At 25.5% G+C, this 11,038-nt stretch overlaps 1 pseudogene; it reads right to left on the reverse strand.

The window, feature by feature from the left end:
• Positions 1-3,690: 3,690 nt before the first annotated feature.
• LOC111302394 (histone H3.2-like) lies at positions 3,691-4,103 on the reverse strand (annotated as a pseudogene).
• Between the last annotated feature and the right edge of the window lie 6,935 nt (positions 4,104-11,038).

Raw genomic sequence — 11,038 nt, forward strand, 5'->3', positions numbered from 1 at the left:
GTATTTGATTTCAATGATATGTTAGTGAGTATCAAAAAAGAAAGACAAGAAGTTACATTAAAAAGTGGTCCCAATAAAGCTAGCCTAAAGCTTATTTTTGGAGATAAATTGTAGAAGCTAGCCTACAAAGATCTTAAGATGTTAGGGGAAATGTTCATGATTAGTGGGAAGTGTGATGATATGGAAACACTAGTTGTGTTTGAGCCAATAATAGCTTTCTATGAAGATATATTCAGGAAGCCTACAAGATCACCACTAGAGAGAGTGAAAAATCATAGCATACCTTTGAAACCAAGCTCTCAACCTGTTAGTCTAAGACCATATAGATTCAACCATTATTAAAAGAATGAGATCAAAAGGTAAATAGCAAAAATGTTTTTTTTTTTCTTTCAAACCAATAAAAGCCCCTTTATTTCTCCATGTTTGTTAGTTAAGAAAAAAGATGGCACCTAAAGGATGTGTATCAATTACAAACAATTAAATGCAATGACAATGAAAAAAAAATTCCTTATACCTATAGTGGAAGATCTTGTTGAACGGAGTCCATTACTTCTAAAAAATAGACCTCAGATCAAGATATTGATAAATAAAGGTGAAAGAAGATGATATTCACAAGATAGCTTTTAGACATGAACATTACAAATTTAAAGTAATGCGATTAGGACTTACTAATGGACCTACAACCTTTTAGTCTCTCATGAATAATATATTTGCTCTTTATTTAAGAAATTTTATGTTGGTATTTTTTGATGATATTCTTGTTTATAGTTCTAACTTGAGAGAACATGTAAAACATTTAAACATTGTATTTCCAATATTGAGAAAGAACACACTATATGTAAAAAAAAGCAAACATTTCTTTGGTCAAAGGCAACTTGAATATTTGGGGCATATCATATTAGCTAAAGGGGTATTTACAGATCCTTTTAAGGTAGAAACAATGCAAACTAGCCACAGCTTAAGAGCTTTAAGTCTTTGAGGGGATTTCTTGGATTGACTGGATATTACAAAAAATTCATAAAAAGCAATGGAGAGATCAATAAGCCACTTTTAGATATGCTTAAAAAGAATGGATTCAAGTGGACATCTGTAGCAGTATCAGCTTTCAATCGACTCAATGAGGCCATATGTTCTACCTTTATCCTGGCATTGCCTGATTTCAATAAACCTTTTATATTAGAAACTGATGCTAGCAATATTAAAATTTGAGCTGTTTTATCCCAAGATGGAAAGCCAATAGCTTACTTAAGTAAGTCTCTAGGTACTAGACATAAAACTTTTTTTATTTATGAAAAGAAGTATCTAGACATGCTAATGAAAGTAACAAAATAGAGACACCACATGAAAGAAAAACCAGTCATTATTAAGATAGATCATGAAGCTTTAAAACATTTGCTTGAATAGAAGTTGACCACCATTATTAAAAAAAAAAAGACTAACCAAATTACTTGGGTTGGATTACTCTATACAATATAGAAAGGGCAAGATGAATATAGTAACAGATGCCTTATCTAGACAACATGAGGAAAAAGTACAAAACTATAGCTTGCAATCAACTACATTTATACCAAAATGGGCAAAAGAGATCGAGTATAACTATAATGGTGATATAGTGGCACATAAGCAAATTAAGGCTTCTACCATCCATCCTCTTGATAATTTTCACTATTCATTCAATAATGGAGTTTTAAAATTTAAAGAAAAAGTGTGTATAGGTAACAGTGGGTAGTTAAGGGAGAAAATTTTGCAAGCCTTGCATGATTCACCTCAAGAGGGCATTCAGGAATTCAAGCCACCTACCACAAACTTAAATTGAATTTTTATTGGCTTAGGATGAAGAAACAAGTTTGTGAATATATCCAACAGTGTGATTTTTGTCAAAGGAACAAATACAAGCATGTTTCTTGTCTTCTCCAGCCAATCCTTAAGCCACAATAAGCTTGAGATGTAATCAACATGAATTTTGTTGAAGGGGTGCCCTTATCTAAAAAAAATTAGTTGTATTATGGTGATAGTGGATAAATTTACTAAGTATAATCATTATCTTCCTTTGTCCCATCCTTTTACAATTATAAAAGTAGCTAAAATATATCTCAGCCAAGTTTATAAACTACATGGGACTCCAAGAATTGCTATTTCTGATAGGGATCCAGTCTTCACTAGTATGTTTTGGCAGAAGTTGATGAAATTATTGGGAACCATAGTTCTTTTGAGTATAGCTTACCATCTAAAATCTTACAGGCAAATCGAGAGGTGTTTTGAGTAATATTTACAGTGTATGTGTTTTTTCAAGCCTAAGAGTTAGGTTTAATGACTATCGTTAGTCGAATTGTGGTATAATACAAGCTATCACACTGTTTGAGAATGTCTCCATTTCAAGCTTTGTATGGTTATAAACCACTAGCTTTAACATGGATGCAAGTAATTAAGCAAAAGTGGCGAATGTTAAAGAATTACTAAAAGATAGAGAACAAGGCAAAAGGTTGATTATTGATCAGTTAAATAAATCTTAACAGAGAATGAAATTGTATGCTGACAGGAAAAAAAGTGAAAGAAAGTTTCAAATGGGAGATTAAGTGTGTTTAAAAACTCTAGCTCAATAAACAAACCTCATTGGAGCTTTGAAAGAGTTTAAAACTTTTATCCAAATATTATGGTATATGTCCTCTATTAGCCAAGATTGGTTCAATTGCTTATAAATTTTAGTTATCTCCAACTTCTAAGATTCATCCAGTGTTTCATGTTAGCTTGTTAAAAAAAAAATTAGGAAACAAGGTAGTTCCCAACCTAGCTCCATAAGAAACTAATGAGAATGGGCAACCGCTTGTATATCCTGCTATTGTGATTGATAAACGAATGGTTATGAGGCATAATAGGGCTGTCACCTAACTCTTGGTGGTATGGTCCAATTTAGGGCTAATAATGCAACTTGGAAAACTATATAGTATTGAAGTCATAGTTTTCATATTTTGATCTTTAGGGATAAGATCTGGTGAAGGGGAAGGTAGTATGATGAGTTTGATGGAAAAAAGCAAAAGCTGCTTGAACAAGACTATGGCAAAGAATGAAAAGGAATCACTTAGAGACGAGTTCAAAGCTTACAATAGAATGGGTGAATATGATAAAGAAGATTGTGACGTCAGTTATTAATCTTTTAGGGTCAATTATTAATCTATTGGCTAGGAATGCTCTGTAACTTTGTATTTTTTCTATAATTTTGCATGATAGTTCCATAATAGCTATTTTTAAATAATTATTAACTGTAACTAATTTTCATGAATGAAAAAGATATTATATTCTCTCAATCCCTTTTTATTCTCTTCTTAGTCTCCTTAATTTTCTTCTGTTCTCTTCTTAGTCTTCCCTAAGAGTCGTGACACAAACCTTGCTATTACTAATGGAATAAAGAAGCCTTTGGTTCTAATGGACATAATCTCAACATATAAATAGGCAAACTAAAACCATTGGCCAAAGAAAAAAATAAAACCCAAATCCAATAAGACAATGAATCAAAGACTATCAAAGATTAAGCCAATCCAAGTACACTGAATAGATTTCCTAAACTTACATGTCATCATTCAGAAAACAAACATAAACCCTAAAACAAGAGATCTACATATAAAGAACCCTAAGCACTTGGATTCTAGAAACAAATCTTTTTGAGAAACTCTAAAATAGATTAGTACATTATTAAGCTCTCTTTCCCTTGATCCTCTTAGCCAATTGAATATCCTTCGACATAATGATAACCTTTTTTTTGCATGAATAGTGTAGAGATTGGTGTCTTTAAAGAGCCCTAACAAATAGGCTTCGATGGCTTCTTGGAGAATGGCTACGGCGTTGCTTTGAAACATTAGATCTGTTTTGAAATCTTGAGTAATTTCCTTCACTAACATTTCGAATGGAAGCTTCTAAATTAATAGCTTCGTGCTCTTTTGGTACTTTCTGATTTCTTTCAATGCCACTATTTCGGGCCTGAAACAATAAGGATTTTTCACTCCTCTAGTGGTTGGAGCCGATTTCATAGTGGCTTTGGTCGCTAGTTGCTTACGTGGCTCTTCATCTCCCATTGATTGCCTAGTTGTTTACTTCGTATGAGCCATTGATTATACAATCGAAAAGACCTGGAAGGTGATGGAAGAAAATATTTGTTCGCGAGAAAGTGATGATTCGATTAACGAGTAGTGAAGAAGGCAAAACAGATTTGGGAGTATATATTGAGAAATTTAAGAGAGAGCATGGTAAATTCAAAATTTTTCATTGACCAAATTTGTTTATATTATTCATCCTCAGTTGTAAATCCTTGTCAGAGTTGGCGATCCACGTGCGGTTAAATGACCAATAAGATTTCTTTGTCAAAGTTGCATGAATCATGATTTGCGACACTAATTATGCTTTCTTGTTCAATTAGGCATTAATGAAGCACTTTGTTTATCTCTCACCAAAAATAAAAGTAGTCATGTTTACGGAAGAAAGTAGAAGTAGTCACATATTCCATTATAGGGAATTTATATAGTAAGTTTAAATTTTTTGACTTTATTATAAAATAATTGAATAATAACTACTAGATATAAATCATTGATTTTTTTAATTATAAAAATAATTAATTACTTGTTAACCTATTAATCTAATTTTAATTAATTAACATTAAATATTATTTATTAAATAAAATGAAAGAAATTTTAATAGACAAATACAATCTATTTAAAATTCCTAAAAAAGAGAACAAGATAATATAATATTTAAAAAATTTTAATTGAAAATTAGTTAACGTAAAAAAGTGAGAATTATCATAAAATTGATTTCATTTGGTATAAAATGTGTTAGAAGTATCGTAAAACTCTAATAGAGAGTTATAATAATTTTAAATGTAATGAAAGTATGAACAAGAGTAAAAAGATATTATTGTAACGTAAATAATTAAGTTGAAACGTAAAAAATTATTACCTTAAATCCAAAAAATAATTTTAAACCAATAAATAAATGTTAACGTAAAAATATGAAAATAATCGTAAAATTAGTATTATTTAATGTAAAATAAGTTAGAAGTATCGTAACACCCTAAAAAAGAGTTGTGCTAATTATAAACGTAATAAAAAGTAACAATAGATATAAAAAAATATTATTGTAACAAAAAAAACTAAGTTGATAATGTAAAAGAAATATTATTACAAATAAAAAAATAATTTTAAAATGAAAAGTAAAAGTTAATGTAAAAAAGTGAGAATAATCATAAAATTAGTTTTATTTAATGCAAAATAGTTACAAAGTGCCATTACACCTTAATAAACCATTGTGATAATTCTAAACACAATAAAAAGTAACAACAACTGTAAAAAAATATTATTAAAACATAAATAATTAAGTTGTTAATGGAAAAAAATTAGTATTATAAATAAAAAATAATCCTACACACAAAAGAAAAAAAGCTGTTAACGTAAAAAGATAAAAATAATTGTAAAATTGGTATTTTTGGCAATAAATGGTTAAAAGTGTTTTAATACCTTTAAGAAAAAGTAATGATAATCCTAAACGTAATGAAAGATAACAACACGTATAAAAAGATATTATTATAACGTAAATAATTAATTTGATAATATAAAAACATTTATTATTATAAATCAAAAGTGATTCTAAACAAAAAAAATGTTAACGTAAAAAAGTGAGAGTAATTGTAAAATTGGAATCATTTGACGTAAAGTGTGTTAAAAGTATCGTAACATAAAAAGGTAAGAATAGTTATAAAATTAGTGTTACATGGAATAAATTGGATCTAAATTGTCATAACATCCTAATAAAAAGTTGTAATAAATTTAAATATAATAAAAAGAAAGAACAAGTGTAAAAAATATTAATGTAAACAATATTTTTGGCAATGTAAAAAATTATTATTACAAATAAGTAATAATTTTAAACTAAAAAATAAGTGTTAGTATAAAAAATAGTGAGAATAATCATAAAATTGGTATTATTTGGTATAAAATGATTAGAAGTGTCCTAACACCTTAAAAAAATTGTAATACTTCTAAACATAATGAAATGTAACAACAAGCATAAAAAGATATTATTAAAACATAAATAATTAAGTTAGTAATACAAAAGAACTATTATTATAAATAAAAAATAATTTTAAATAAAAGTTAAGAGTTGACGTAAAACGGTGAAAATAACAGTAAAATTAGTATTATTTAATGTAAAATAATTGGAAGTATTGTTACACCTTAAGAAAAAATTGTAATAATTCTAAATGTAATGAAAAGAAATGACAAACATAAAAAGATATTATTGAAATATAATAAATTAGTAATGTAAAAAAATTAACATTATAAATAAAAAATAATTCAATAAAAAAATAAGTGTTAACGTAAAAAGATGAAAATAATCATAAAATTAGTATCATTTGACGTAAAATATATTATAAGTGTCGTAATACCTTAAAAAAAACTCTAACCAAAATAAAAGGTAAGAACAAGTGTAAAAAATTTTATTATAATGTAAATATAAGTTGACAAGATAAAAATTGTTATTATAAATAAAAAATAATTTTAAACAAAAAATAGGTGTTAACATAAAAAAGTGAAAATAATTAAAAAACTAGAATTATTTGGTGTAAAATATGTTACAATGTTCGTAAAGTAAAAAGGATAAAAATAATTATAAATTTGGTATCATTTGGGGTAAATTGGATGAGAAATGTTGTAACACCTTAACAAAAAGTTATAATAATTCTAAATATAATAAAAAATAGGAACAAGTATAAAAAAAATATTATTGTAACATAAGTAATATCTTTGGTAACATAAAAAAATTATTATTACAAATAAATAATCATTCTAAACAAAAAAAAAGTGTTAATATAAAAACGGTGAAAATAATCGTAAAATTAATATCATTTGGCATAAAATAGTTAAAAGTATCATAACACCTTTAAAAAAAAGTTATGATAATTCTAAATGTAATGAAAGGTAACAACAAGCATAAAAAATTATTATTATAACGTAAATAATTAAGTTGATAATGTAAAAAAATTATTATTATAAATAAAAAATAATTTTAAACAAAGAATAAGAGTTAACATAAAATGATGAGAATTATTATAAAATTAGTATTATTTTACATAAAATGGTTAGAAATATCGATACACCTTAATAAAAAATTGTAATAATTTTAAACATAGAAAAGCAACAAAAAATGTAAAAAGATATTATTGATACATAAAAAATATTATAAATAAAATAATTCTAAATAAAAAAAATAAGTGTTAAAGTAAAAATATGAAAATAATAATAAAATTGGTATAATATGGTGCAAAATATGTTTGAAGTGTCATAATACTTATGAAAAAGTTATGATAATTTTAAATATAGTAAAATGTAAGAACAAATGTAACAGATTTTATTATAATGTAAATAATTAAATTGATAATATAAAAATATTATTATAAATAAAAAATAATTTTAAACCTAAAATAAGTGTTAATGTAAAAATGTAAGAATAATCGTAAAATTATTATAATTTAACGTAAAATATGTTAAAAGTATCATAACGTAAAATGTAAAAATAGTTTTAAAATTAGTATCATTTGGTGTAAAATAGTTTAGAACTATTGTAACACCCTAAGGAAGAGTTTTGCTAATTCTAAATATAATGAATAAGTATAAAAAAATATTATTTTAATGTAAATAATGAAGTTAACAACATATAAGAATTATTATTATAAATAAAAAATAATTCAATAAAAAAATAAGTGTTTACATAAAAATATGAGAATAATCGTAAAATGTATATCATTTGGCATAAAGTTATTAGAAGTATTGTAACACATTAAGAAAAAAAGTTTTGATAATTTTAAATGTAATAAAATATAATAACAAGTGTAAAAACATATTATTATAATGTAAATAATTATATTAGTGATGTAAAAATTATTATTATAAATAAAAAGTAATTTCAAGCCAACAAATAAGTATTAACGTAAAAAAGTAAAAACAAAAGTGAAAATAATTTTAAAATTGATATAATTTTGATAGCCTTGAATTGATCTTTATTTTGTAATGACAAAATATTTAACTAAATAAGCTTGATCAAAATTTTGAAAAACATTTATTCAATATATGTTTTTAAGTTTTATTATTTTGGTACTAAATAAATAATATGATTTTCAAAGTTTAAACAAACCTTTCTTTATGTTTTCTTATTTCTCAAATCAAAATTATCTTTAAATATTATTTATTTGAGTTTAAATGAAAGTCCAATTGTTGTTTTTAAAGTTAACTTATTCTTTTTAGACTCAATACAATTTGGATAATATTGGCTTTGAGAAATAAATTAACTTAAGAAAGTTATTTTACAAGAACAAAGTTTTCCAATATTGAAATTGTTTTATTTGTCTATATTAATTCATAAAGTTTTAATATTTGAAGTTTATATGATTGGAAAGCTTTTTTAGTCTACTTTCTAATTGATTAAACAAAATCTAAATCTAAATTTTCTAAGAAAAGATTTTGAATTTTTACTAGATACTTTGCAGTTATCTAAAAATTGCACAATGGGGTAATTTTGAAAATTCACTATAAATTGTATACAATGAATTAAGTGATAAATTTTATATGATAGAAAGCTCTTTAAGTCTAGTTTCTAAATTTTCAAATGGTTTTTGATTTGGAATTGTGTAACTTAAAATATGATCAAATTAGTGAATGGAGTACAAAATAGGAAACAATCACCCAGCTTGATTGGATCAATCCCCTCATTGTAGGGATTGATTGATTAAGGTTTCAAAGTGACCCAATCGATCTCCTCTTTAAGGATCGATCCATTTTTTGTACAGAAAGTTTTTTTTGGGGTTTTAAAACATGTAGAAAGGATCTATCCCCCTACATAGGGGATCGATCAGGTCCTTTACTTGATTGATTGGGTTCGCCCAAAGATGTGCATAATAGCTAGTTTTTCAAGCTTCCAATGAGCATTTCTTCTTTCAAACCATCCCCAATGGCTAGTTTTTCAATTCCTCTATATGTTGAGCATTCCAACACACCAATGAGGTTAATGAATCAAGAGAGCAAGATCAAATAATCTATATATTCATTCTTTAAAAAAAATCAAAAGTTTTAGAGCTTTAAAGTCTATATCTTTGTATTTATTGTATCCAAATCATATTTATTATTCATTCATCATTTCCTTATACTTAAAATTTGCAAACACCTAGCGTTAGAAAGGTTGTTTTATTGTTTACAAAATTACATTTGATATACAAAGATGGAAAAGAAAAAGAGGTGAGGTATCTTCTTGAGAGCTTTGTAGTGAGATTGGGTAAAATATTACAAAAGGTAGAGGTTTCTATCTTAAGCCTTAAAGAGAAAAAGATAGGGCTATATTTTCAATTCAAGATTAGTGGATTGAAGTCTTAGTGTGGACAGCTAAAAAGAGAGGATGTAGGTGCCTTATGGAAAAAGACCAAACCTCTATAAATTTATGTGTTTGATTTCTCTATCCTTATCTTTTTATTTTCATTGTTGATTATATTACTTCTAGATATATCAATTTTTGTTCTTTGCATCATATTTTAATATTGATTTTAATTTTTTATTCAATTATTTTGAAAAATTGTTTGGAAAAAATTTGGAGAAATCCAATTCATCCCATTTTGAATCACCATCTCACCTAAAAGCTAATACATTTGACGTCATAATACCTTAAGAAAGAGTTATAATAATTCTAAATGAAACAAAAAGTAAGAACAAGCATAACAAAAAATTAAAGTAAATAATTAACTTGACAAGATAAAAGAATTGATATTTTTAAATTAAAAGATTCTAAATAAAAAAATTGTTAATGTAAAAAGATGAAAATAATTATAAAATCCACATCATTAGATATAAAATCAATTTGAAATGTATTATTCTTGAAAAAGTTTTAATAATTTTAAACGTAATAATAAAAAAGTTTAAAAATATATGATTAAACATAATTAATTAAGTTGATTTTGTGAAATAAATTGATATTATAAAATTAAGAAATATATCATTTTTTATTTGTTAAATTAATAAATTAAATAAAATTTTGTATTTTTTATAATATTTACCTGTTAAATTATTCTTGTTTTTTTTTTTTTAAGTCATTGCAATGTTTGCATCGCATGCCAAGTAATCTACAATGAGGATATTATTGTTTTATGAAATATTTTCATAAAAGACCAAAACAAAATCATTTTAAAAGATTATTAGGAATTATTTTAAATAATGGGGAAATCTATTTACATCCCATTTATTACTCTATACACCAGACTTCTAAATATACTCCAAATTCAAAATTCAATTTTCTATTTCTACTAAATACACTCCTACTCCCCATTTTCTTTTTTTCCATTCTTACCCTTTCTTTCTTATTCTCTCCTCACTTTTCAATCCAAAATAACCCTAAATCCATCAAATTAACCCTAAATCACTTGTGTTTTTAAGTTTTTTTTAGTGATTAAAGGTAAGATTCTTACCTTGTTTTCCATTTATGTTGGTTAAATTGTGGTTGAAATCATGTGAATATAGGTTAGGATTTACGGTAAGATTTAGGTGAAATCAAGCTTCTCGAAAAAATGGATATTCAAGAAGTTTTAAGGCTTTTCGAAAATCTATTTCTGAAAAACTTCAATGATTTCTGGATATCCATATACGAGAAGTTTTAAAACTTCTCGGATATCTATTTTCAACAATCATTGAAGCTTCTCAAAAATGAATTTCTGAAAAGCCTTAGAGCTTCTCGGATATCCATTTCAAAGAAGCTTTAAAACCTATCAGATATCTATTTTTGAAAACCTTTAAAAACTTCTGGAAGTGGATTTCTTACCTTTAATCAATGGAAACCTTACTCATGTCCCATGAGCTATTCAAGAATGACTTAATTGAAAATGGACCCATTTACTAGATTATGTGTGCGAATGAAACTAAAATAGATTTTCTTAAGCATGTATAGTATGAACTTCTTCTTTCTCTTGAGATTCCAAAAAACTAAGAATATTTTTTTTTAATTTTCTAGTTTTGTA

Source organism: Durio zibethinus, chromosome 15 (assembly GCF_047325235.1).
Source record: "Durio zibethinus cultivar Kanyao isolate XHJ-2024 chromosome 15, ASM4732523v1, whole genome shotgun sequence".
Taxonomy (NCBI): domain Eukaryota; kingdom Viridiplantae; phylum Streptophyta; class Magnoliopsida; order Malvales; family Malvaceae; genus Durio; species Durio zibethinus.